The sequence below is a fragment of the Sciurus carolinensis genome, chromosome 11, assembly GCF_902686445.1.
Source record: "Sciurus carolinensis chromosome 11, mSciCar1.2, whole genome shotgun sequence".
Lineage (NCBI taxonomy): Eukaryota > Metazoa > Chordata > Mammalia > Rodentia > Sciuridae > Sciurus > Sciurus carolinensis.
This window is the reverse complement of record NC_062223.1, coordinates 83276586-83289026: the sequence shown is the minus strand read 5'-3', so window position 1 is coordinate 83289026 and position 12441 is coordinate 83276586.

Sequence of the window (12441 nt, the reverse complement as noted above, 5' to 3'; positions counted from 1 at the left end):
ACCCTTCAACACTGGAAAAATGTGGAGCATCAGTTTATCTACGGATCTGAAAGCCATTTCTTATGAAATGCGCTTGTATCAAAAAATGTATGAGAGTTGCTGAATGCCAGTGGACAACCCCAGGTAGATGAGTATTGTATTAGAGTTACAATAATGTTCTACCTGAGCTGGTTAACATCCCCAAATATGCACACTTCAACATGCCAATCTTTTTGGTTGAGTCATATAGAAAATTAATATTTAATCTATAAAAATATTATAAGGTAGGTGAAGGTTTTTAATGGTTAAAATACTTGGAAAAAATTATAAAAATGACAAGTAAAAAAACATAATTAGGACACTGTGTTTCTCAAAAATCCATGCTGTTTTTCTCTAGACTTTGTTAAAACTGTATTTTCATTTGGGAAAGGTGGCCTATCTAATTATTTCTAAAAATTTATGCATAAATGCAAGTACCTTAAATTGTTTTAAAAGAAGAATATACACTTGGCTTCCATATCACCACAGAAGTCCCAATGAAAGTCACACATTCCTTCCTTTAGTATATAGGTCTTCTACAAGACATGCATATGTTGGGTACTAAGCTTAAAGTTTATAAGCCCCAGAAGGAAGGAGAACCCAACCTTTGAGAAGTCCCACATTATGGGGGAAAGAGTAGTGTGAACAAGTATGACTTTATTTAAGATGGTAATAAAATAGCCACAGTGCTATCTTCATAAATGTATGTAGAATTATGCTGAGCAGAAGAAATTCTGCCTAAAAGTTTGAAAGTTTTATCACAGATAGAGGGACAGAATCAGGCCTTGAGGATATGTAGCACTTTGCCAAGAGAAAGCTTGATTGGTCTTTCTGGACAGATAAAACAGGAAATGCAAGAAGGTATGAGAATATTTTTTATTGGACAAAGATTCTAAAGGAATTTCATGATTAAGACTTACAGAAAACTTATTTTTGTATTTTACACAGAAAAACTAAGCTGCCTTCCACAAATCTCGACAGAATTTACTACTTATCATACAGAAATATAATGATTGATATATCTGTTTCTTTCCCGTTAGACTCTGATCTCTTTTAATGCATGAGCTCTTCTGCATCTGTCAATTGCACTACCTTAGCTACTTTTCCTAAGGTATGTCAAATGCTTGATAAATATTCATTACAGTCAACGAATGCTGTAGTTTCTTGCTTATATTGCTCCCTAGCCCCACCTCTGGACTATGAACATCTTGAGAAGAGAAATCATTTTGGTGTTGGTTAGGGGATTTTTCAGAAAAATAACATGTGTATGGATTTTGGAGGAATTCAAACAACAAGTCCTGTATTACTAAAAAAAAAAAAAAAAAAAAAAACCTGAAGTGCTAAATATTTTTGTAAATTCTTTGCTTTTCTCTTGAAAAACTGCCAATTTATGGAACTGCTTTGTCTTAGTCTGTTTATGTTGCTATAACAGAATATCTGAGATTGGGTAATAGATGAGGAACAAAGAAAGATTTTTTCTTACAGTGTGGAGATGGAGAACTCCAAAGTCCAGAGCTTTGAGTCTGATGAGGGCCTTCTTCCTGCATCATCCCAGGGCAGAAAGCAGATGGCAAGAGATCACTTATGCCTAAGAGAGGAGGGAGCTAAGCCCCTTTTATCAGGGGCTCACTCCCACAGCAACAGCACTAATCTATCCATGAGGACAGAGTCCTTAAAATCTACTTATGTCTTAAATGTCCCACCTCTCAGCACTGTTGTGGTGGGAATTAGGTTCTCAATGCAGAAACTTAGGGGAGACATTCCAATTGTAGCAGACCTCTACTCTCCACTGTTCACTTATTTAGAGAAAAATTATTGCTAGAAAAATTAGAGCTATTTTTAAAATAGCTTTAAAATAGCTCTAGGAAGCTGTAGTGTACACATTGAAGGTTTCAAGTAAAGTATGTCAAACAGGAACTGCTCAATTTGAAAACATAAGCTCACTACTTGTGCCACAAACAAAATCACATCAAAAAGGAGGAGTCGAGAAGAATAACATGACCAACAGAGACAGTTATTGATTCCAAAAATTCACTAGTTCCTACCTAGTTCCTGTCATTTGCTTTCTTGCAGAAGAGTGCAGATACCAAAATCGAGGTGAGGAAGCAGACATGTGTGGTTGAGAGAGGCAAAACACTTTGTTTTAGGTTGCGCATCTCCTGGTTGAGAGGGCTGTGATTCAGACCAGAAATACTTACTTAAAAAGCCTGTCCTCATTCCTATAGTTATGATCATGAGCTCTCACAAAGAGGGTGAATGCCTATAGAGGAAAACTTCATAGATATCAGTGTCCTCCTCTCCTTGCTCCACCATGAAGACTCATTGCTCTGAGGGGTTTGGGATAAAAAGATCTGCTCATACAAATGACCTGTGAGAAGACCATCTCTGAAATGCATGGTGTCTTTCAGTGGATTAGCAAAATGTGTGCCCTATGGTTTGATCCTATGGAGTACTGCCTGGCAAAATCACCATTCCTACATGCTTCCCTCTACTGGGACATGTTTAGAAAGAACACTGCTTGAGCATTCATGTGTGACAGTCATGGGGAGATCTTTACTAGAAATAATTCTCCAGCTTCTTTAGCTGTTTATAATCATGTGACATTTACCACCAATTGTTTGCAGTCAGATGACTAAGCGAAACATGATGTCACCTTCTATCTAGCCACCAATCATGGAAGTGTGGAATGCTGACTCCTTATAGAGCCATATTAAATTCCTGTGGCTATAACATGCAGTAGAAATATCTAACACTCTAAACTTGATGGTATTTATTCCTCCAAGGATGGAACCTGGTAAATTCTCTTGGCAGATAATTATATGGATACATAGTATCATTCTGTCATGAACAAGTTATAAAAATTAAAATGGCAGAGTCATCTTGATTACAGTGATGGTATAAGAAAGCATCTGAATGGAACAGAAAACAAAGGTTTTTGTTTTTATTTTTAACCACTCAACCTCTGCAATGTGCTTTATGTCACTCCAGGCACAACAGAGAGCACTAAAATTCTCAAAATTCTGTAGTCTCTGGTACACTCACAGTTAACAATCCTGAGTCCCATCGAGTCCAGGGATGTTCTATTGACAATGAAAAGTCAGATAAGAATCCAGTTCCTCTTCTCTTGCCTTCATGTTTTCCTTGAAGAATAGCCATTGTCCTTCCCATGTTTTTCAGTGATGATATCTAATTCTAGCCTCTGGCTTGAGGATAGGAACTTCTTCCCATCAGTTCATACCTTGTGTTCTATACCACTTCAGAACCTTAACTGGTTCTCTGCTTAACTGTCAGCTCTCTGGGCTATGCCTAATTACTAAGATGTTAAATGTAATTTGATGCTAACCACAATTTCTAGTTTAGTTAGATAATCTAATTGGGTTAAACCCAAGTTTCTAAATAGCCAATTACTTAAAAATGAAATAACACTGATTTGCTTTTATTCAGGGACTCCTTAGGTATCCAAGGTCCTTCATTTTCTGCCTGTCATGTTGTTTACACTGTTTGCTATTTTTGAGTGATCAGAGTATCGTACTCAGGAGCAGAACTACAGTGCGCATCCCCATCTGTGTTGGCTCACAAATGGTGTCAAGCAATCCATCCATGAAAAGTTAATTTGGAGAACCTTTGCTTTTTGGTTGAATGGGGATTTATTTAGCCTATGGAAATGGGAAATCATGCTTTTTTTCTTAATATAAGATCCTAGGAAGGTAAATTGTGGCTGATTTGTGAAAGGCTTCAAATTTCAATCTTGAAAGTTTATGTTTTCTGTGATTTTCTCAGCAAAACAGATAAAACACACTTCACAGAATCCTCCCCAAGCAATTAGCACCATTAGTGCCTTCAGCAAGCATATGGTCATAGAGGAGAGGAAATCAGTCCCATGCCACATTTCTATTACCGTTTGTATACTTTTCAACATAGTTCATTAGACTGCCTTTTCTTCAAATCCATCTTGTTTAAAGAGGTTGTATTGTATGTTATCTTAATCGTCAATTATTTATTATCCCTGGGTGACTACCTTTCCAAGGGCAATTGCCCTACTGTTTGTCTCCCCTCCAATACCTCCAAATTATAATTATCATTGACTGGATATTTCTCCCTGATGTGCCACTGGCCTCTCATCCTCAACCAATCTAATGGAAAACTCTTATTCTTCATAAAAAAATATAAAAATGTGTTTGAAATATGTTTTCAAAGGCAAATGTCCCATGAAGTTTATAAAATGTATATTTCCTTAGTTTCATGGGTCCTTTTCCAGGTATTTTAAGGTATGCACATGACTTTTTGTTATTGTTGTTGTTAGTAAAAATCACAAAAATAAGATTGTTTAAGTAAAATTTATTGGGTTGGTTTTCTCTTTCCACGCCAAGTTCCTTTCTGTCATAATTTTTCTCTTGGTTCTTGATGTTGGAATCACCAGGAGCAGTTGTGGGATCTATCTAAGATACAGTTAGGTTTCCATGTAGTTTGTGTTTGGTGACATATGTTTATACAGTCACAGCCATATCTGTACAGAGATAATATATTGAGATCCATTCAAGTGTCATAAAATCTCCCGGAAAATATCCTTCTGTTCACTGGGCTGACCAAAAGGCAAGGAGATCAAAGTCCTATGCTAAAATATCCCATGCAACCAGAGGCAAAAGATATGTGGGAAGTGGAGGAGACAGGAGGTTAGAAATTACAGAGCTAGAGTTAATCTTTGAAAAATTCTTTCAGCCCTTACAAATCATATATGAAAATAAAACTGATACTTTTCTAAATTTAATATAATATTTATATGACATTTTCAATAACAAGATGTAGATGAAAATTAAAATGACATGATTAGTACTAAGATGTAATAAATTGAGAACTCAATAATCTACTTTCTCTGGCAAATTTTAAAATTATTGTGAAGAATTATCAAAAAGTAAACTAAAAGCAATAAGAAAAGAGTATTATAGATGCCATTTTTCTGGATTAGTGATAGTCATGGTATTATTGACCACCAAGCAATTTATTATTATGAATTTCATTACTCAATTTTAAAATCTAAATAAATGTTAACTTTTAAGACTATTTAATATTTATTCTTTTCATATTTTTTCTTAAAGAGGGACAGCTTTCTAAAACTGAGTGTTTTAAGTTCTATAAACCTTCATGTACCCAGATTATAAAATTGTGGTTCTTTATATCTAATTTGCATCTGTTTTTATAGTCTTTATAACATTCCATTCTTCCTCTGAGTTTTTCCATTCTTTGGTACTTATCAGCTACATATCTGTCACTCAGTTGTTTCTATTTTTTGTACAAGTTCATGATATCCAAGCCATCTTTTTTTCCCCATTTCTTTTGCTTCTGTGCACAATACTGAGTGTAATAATAATTGTTCAACATACATCACTCTGTTGTTGTGCATTTAATATTTGAATCATTTCAAGTCTATAATTCTCCGTGCTCAGAAACATTTGTGTCCAATGTTTCTTACTGTCACTCTCACATCTGTCAATCATTGTGACTTCTTAATGGGACTCTCTGCCATAATTTTTTTGTTTTATTCTGATTTTATCATTTTTCTATTCAAAATCCTTCTGTGATTTCAAGTTGTCTGCTACATATGGTCAATATTCTTTAGAATGGCAGGCAAGACTTTAACTTAAATTTCCCTGTGCTCCCTAGTCCCCTGACCATGAACCCTCCCATTTAACCTTTCTAGGTGACTCCCCATTTTTCCACATAACAGAGCCCTCTTGGGTTCAAGTGCTTCATTTTCCATTCCGTTCTTCCTCATCTGTAGGCACCAATGCAAATTAAGATGGCTCTTATTTCCCAATCTCCTCTACATACCACCCCCTTGACCTCTTGGACCCTTTTTCAGAAGTGATTTGCCCTCCTTTCCAATCCTGTAATCTTTCCCCCGCTCCACTTTTCTTATTTGTCTAGCATATATTGTTGTTTATTATTCTTAGTTGCAGTCACAATTGGTTTCTCTTATGATTTTTAATTTATCATCAGGGTTTTAATCATCACATTGTCTAACTTTGTACTAATTGTAGATGTCCAGCTTTTGTTTTTGGAGGGAACATATATTACTCATTTATCAATCTCATATATTCTCTACAACAAATTAGTTGTAGAAATCATCAAATAGTATCTTACTTGGATTTCACAGCAAGCAGCTTTTGAATTAAAATATAAAAAATTGTTAGAAAACTGATTTTCTATCAATCCTCAGGTAATTATACAGTATGTTTCTATTTAAAGGACTTTCTATAAGAAAAATGATTTCGTTTATGTAGAATTTTCAAATCTATTATCTCTTTTGAACTTCTAAATGGCTTATGTGTTTGATGTAATTTTTTATTTTATACATGAGATATTTAGAGAATTATCTGAAATTAAACAAACAGTAAAACTCAGACATGGATCACAATTTCTGTTTCTGGCACTACATTCAGGATTTGTTCATCTCACCCTGGTTGCACTTGTCCCCATAATTCTCTCCTTGTGCCATTTTTATGTGAACCCTTTACCTGGTCTATTTTTACCCTCTTTCCTTTCCTCCCTCTTTCTTTTCCTTTCTTCCTCTAAATATATTTATAGTTCTTAAATGTTTACAAAGTGCTGCCATTTATCTTATTTAAATGCTATGATGACCCAGTGTGATGAAGTTTTATGCTGAGGGAACTGTCTCTGTGACTTTGAGCCCTTGATCAGGATCACACTGAGAACAGTTATAATCTCTTCTTTGATCTGGATCTCCTAAGTATATATAGCATATTGCTTTTATCAAATTCTTTGTCACTTCCAAGACCTCATTAAGGTGGGAGAAATAACTGCGAGCCATTCTTCCAGCAATTATTTATGGTCTACTATAAACATGACATTGTGATGAATGTGCTGTTTACATGAATGTACATGTAGCTTCACAAACCCAAAGGCTTTGTGTGGAAATAAAAGTGAGGTCAAAAGAATGCAATGCTCAAATAAAAGGAATGTAAAATAAAAATGGAAAATTGGTTACAAATGAAATAAAAAACGTAAATTAATTCCATAATAATGGCAACAAATATATAATAAATTTGAAAGCCTAGAAAAAAATTGTGAAATATATATAAAATACTAAAAATCCCTTAACTAGAAAAACAAAGCCTGAATAGACCAGTAACCTTTAAAATTTTTGAAAATCTCATCAAGTATCCTAATAACTCCACTGAAATGGAAAATAAAAGCTTTAGATTTAGAAACATCCCATGAGAGTCATGAGAGTTTAAACAAAATATTAAAATGAGATATTTTTATATCACATGTTTTGTAATATGCATATTAAAGAGAACTCATTAATTTTTTTCATGAGGCTAATCTAACTTTGATTCTGTAATAAAAGGCATATTAAAAATAAAAGTATAGTTTATTTTCATTTAATATTATACTGATATATCTAGATATTTTAAAATGATAGATTTTCCCCATGAATGCAAATATATTTTAATATCACAAACTCTATTAACAGGAATAACTGTTTTAACTGAGTGAAAAGAGAAAAATCACAAGAGTATACTAATAAATGTAGCAAAAATATTTAAGTTTATTATCTGTTTTTACTGAAAGTGCTCTTACTACTAGAAATAGCATGTAGCTTCCTGAACACAGTCAGTTAAGGCTATATACTAAATACTCTATCAATTGACAGACTTGGACTCATTCCCTTTAGATTATGAAAGAAAGAAGTATGCCATGATTGCTACCAATAGTTCCTATCATTATAATAAAATAAAAAATTGTAAAAGGGTTAAGTCTAAGAAATCAGGAGACGAAGACCTTAATGCAGGTAATATAATCTATTAAAAAAACAAATACTCTACTTAAGCCATTAAAACTAATAAGATGTTTAAGCAAGAAGTTAAAAAAACAAAATAGCCAAAAACTGATGCGTTTCTTCCTACCAGATGAAAACAATTTTAAAAATTATGGAGGGTAAATAAAGAAAGCCACTCACAATACCAATGAAATTATAAGTTACCTAAGAATTTTTCCAGCAACGACTGCATGGGTGGGTGATAGATGGAAGAAATCTAGGTGTCTTCCTCTCATAGAATGAATAAGTATGTAAACATTTAACTGTGGAATACTGTGTGGGAGAGAAAATAACTACAGAATGTGTGATAACATTGTGTTCAGACAAAAGTATTAGAATAAGATGTATTGCAAAAACAATATATAATGAGAAAAAAGAATGCTAGATGAAATCATTCAAGGACAAACATTAAGTTGATTAGGGCAGATAAGTATGGTGGAAAAGACAGAAATAGGTGTGAGGTGAGGGCCAGGAATGACAGGAAAAGAGTAAAACAAAAAATGACTGTATAAACATAAACAAACTCTAGAGAAGTAATGATAGAGGGTTATAGAGTTTTATGTTTAACTTAATTCACCACATATGAATTGCACTAAAAGAAAAAACAGAAATTCTTAGAAAATCTCCTGAACAAAGAACATCACAGATCATCAACTACAGCATCTTCTTCTTCTTTTGGCCTTGTGCTTATGAGGCAAGCACTCTACCAACTGAGCTATATCCCCAGCCCTGCATCTTCTTATTTAACAGATGAAAGGGTTTAATCCCAGAGAGATTCAGTCAGTGTTCATGGTCATGTGACATCAATGATTGGTCTTCCACTTCCCAGTTCAGTGATCTCTTCGCTGCAGTGTGTTCCTTTAGGCTTGAGAAAGTCATGCTTTCCAGTGGACTTCTCATGGAAGTTCCACCCCATCATGCCCTCAATGAACTCCACATTTACATTTTTACCTTCCTTACATGAAATACCATTCACCAGAGATGGATAACCAAGATAGCTGATTATTTCACTATAATGGAGAAGATTCAATTGGGAAAGTATTTGTGTTAAAAATGTCTGAGGCAAAAAGGAACATAATCATTTCAAAAGTAATTTATCCAATGAAAATAATGGTTAATTACTTCAAATGAAAAATAAAGTGTTCATGTTCTTTTTCTGAATTTTATCTCATGATGAAGTTGATTTAGTCTGTGCCAGCTCTTGAGCTCTTGTCTGTCAAAGCTCACTAACCTTTGAGTTGGTTAACTTTTTAGATTCTCCATGTGTCTTCAGGTGAGTGGCAGGTGTGCCAGATCTACTTACTACCCACTATAGCTTCCCTAATGTTTACCTTTATTAGTCAAATTAACTAGGTCATAGTATATGAAGATTTGATTAAAGATTACTCTGGGCATTTCTGGATAAGTTTAACATTTAAATCAATAGTCTGAATAAAATAGATTGTCTTCTTTAATATGGGTGGATTTTCTCTGATAGTTGAGGGCTTGAATTTATAAAAAAGAAGAAGAAGATGAAAAAGAAACCTGGCCCTCCCCTAAAAAAGAGAAAGTTCCTTTTCCCTGATTGTCTTTGAGCTGGAATATTGTTAACTTCTGCCTTCAGAATCTAACTGAATCATTAGTTCTTCCCAGTCTTGAACCTCAGCATTTGAACTGGAACTTCATTGGATCTGCTTGATCACAAGTTTCCTGAGCACAGATCTTGGGACTTATCAGTCTCTATAATCATGTGAGCTAATTCATTAAAATATATAGTTATTTAGATATAAATATATATTTGTATGCATATTATATTTGTGTGTGTCCAGGCACCTTAGTGGTCATTTTTCTAGGGAACCCTAACAAATACAGCTTCTAAGTCATTATAGTCTACATTTCTTAAATAAAGCAAACAAAACAAATTATTAACTACTTGCTGACTTAATGAAAATTTTTATTATTCATTTTAAGGACAGCTCCTATATATTCAGTATTTGAGCTATATCAAGTATTTTTAAAAATAGGACTTTTTATCGTAATAATTACTAAACGTAAGACTTAACCTTGGGATAGTTTAGTAGCCTGCCCATCATCAGATAGTGACAAAGTCAGAACTTCAACCCAAACCCATGTATTCTATACCACAGTATAGCACACATTTTATTCTGAGACTTATTGAAGATGGATATAAAAGCACATGTCTAGTATTTTCAGATCAGCACTGGAGAAGTAGTGTTCAGATTGGAAGAATGGAAGTGCAACTGAATTCATCTGAGAGGACATAAGTCCTATGCCTATTCTTCCACAATTGCAAAGTAGCATAAATTGGCGTACATAGAATTGCTGATCTGGGTAAAATGAGGCTCTGATATTTCCAGCATCAGCAGAATAATGCAAGATGTTCAGAAGGTGATACTAATGATTAAAAAGGTAACAGACAACTCTTTATGTGTCCCCAGGAATGACATTTAGCTAAGAGAATGTGAAAAGACATAAATTTAAGGTCAAAACCGAATTATTCAAATCAGAGGAATATGCTGTCAAAAAAAAAAGAGCTAATTCAATTGAAAACAGAGATCCATGATGTATAAAAATAAATGGGCACTTTATGAGAGGGACTGTTGGATGATGATTGGCATTCACATTTGGTGTTTTACCCATCTTTCAAGTCTCTATCTTTGGTGTTGATGAAGGCTACTGAAAAAAATATGCTGCAATGAAAAGCCATTTGTCATGTTTGAAGGACACAAAAGCAGCTCCAAAAGATACAGTGTTCCTATTATGGTTCAGTCACATTTTAGTTGTTAGAATCTGGGAAATTTTCTTCAACTCTCAGAACCTCAATTTTCTCAGCAGTAAAATGGGAATAAAATACTTCTCGATTTCATATAATTGTGCATTGCAACTGAAGAGCGAAGCATGTGAATTTTTACAACTATGTTTTAAACTTACCTTCTATTACCAATTATTAATATTGCCTACAAAATGATGTGAATGAGAAAGGGCACGAAGACACAGAAGGTAATTCTAACAAAATATTCAAATAAACAAAGCTTCTAAAGTTCTCCTTTGAGACTGACACCATCAAATCTTTCTTGAAACACAATGAATGAACTAGTGAGAAATTCATTACGAATTACATTGTGAATTGTAGCCATCCATACATGCATATATACAATATCAGGCAATCTTGGCTGAACTGTAGGCAAAGTCCCTGTAAGTTGAATTTACACACAAATGCCCTCAAGGAATACTTCTTGAGCACTTGATTGTCCACTCTCCTAACAGTCAAAGAATATTCTAGAAACTGAATTCTTATTCTTACCAGATTTTAGGGAGTACTTGAAATGATTCTAGGTGACCAATGGGAAAGTACTTGAACCATACCTAAAGGTGCAATTCAAACATGAACTGCTATGTCTGACATACTGAGGAGTTAGTGGAAAGAGGCAGGCACCTGACTGCACAGTCACTGAAGAAAATCACCTTCAGAAGTTCCTGCTGAATTTCAATGCCCAGTAGTAGTAGTAGTAGGGGATTGTGGAACCAACCTAGATGCCCTTCAACAGATGAATGAATAAAGAAACTGTGGTATATATACACAATGAAATATTATTCAGCCATAAAGAAGAATAATATTATGGCATTTGCAAATAAATGGATGGAATTGGAGAATTTCATCGTAAGTGAAATAAGCCAATCCCCCAAAATCAAAGATGAATGTTTTCCCTGATAAGTGGATGATGATATATAATGGGGGTTGGGGGAGTGAGAGAAGAATGGAGGAACTTTAGATTATGTAGAGGGAAATGGGAGGGTATGAAAAATGGTAAATTGAGACAGATATCATTACTCTATGTACGTGAATGATTACACGAATGTTATGAATCTACATTATGCACAACCATAGAAACGAAAAGATGTACCCATTTGTGTACAATGAATCAAAATGCAGCCTGTAAAAAAACAATAATTAGAAAATGGCAAAAAAAAAAAGAAGTAGAAGGTAAAATTGAACACTTTCTCCACCTCAGCACTGGTCTGCCACCCACCAGCTCCAATGAGGAACAGTGTGCTGTCCAGGACTGAGGGGCTACAGTTTCAAAAAAACAAGCAGAAAACACTGAGGGACCTTGAAGAATTGTGGGTTGGGGACTGTGGAGTGCAGGGTAGATATACTACTGGTTCTCTCTAGGGGACACCTGAAGGTGTATGACACTGATGCTTCTAGTGTTGGGGTGACCATATGCATGAGCTAATCAGGGCAGTCATTTTTTACCTGGCAAATCCCTTTTCCATTCTCAAAAGCATCCAAGCTTGGGTAATATATTATGGAGTGATTATACCAAAAGAAAAAAATGTTCTTACAAAGAACCCATAAACAGAAAGGATTTAGAGAACATTTGAAATATAAGTAATTTTAGGGTTGAAAATCTCAGGCATAGTTAAGATACAGGGTCTCTTGAAAACACAGGTCTTTTGGAGAATCAAAAGATGGTTTTGGTGCATGAGATTAGGACAGTTCCTATACATGTAATTCCTAAACAGATGGGACTCTAGTTACAAAGACTGCAGGTGTTCAGAGAGAGAAAAATGCAGAGTGG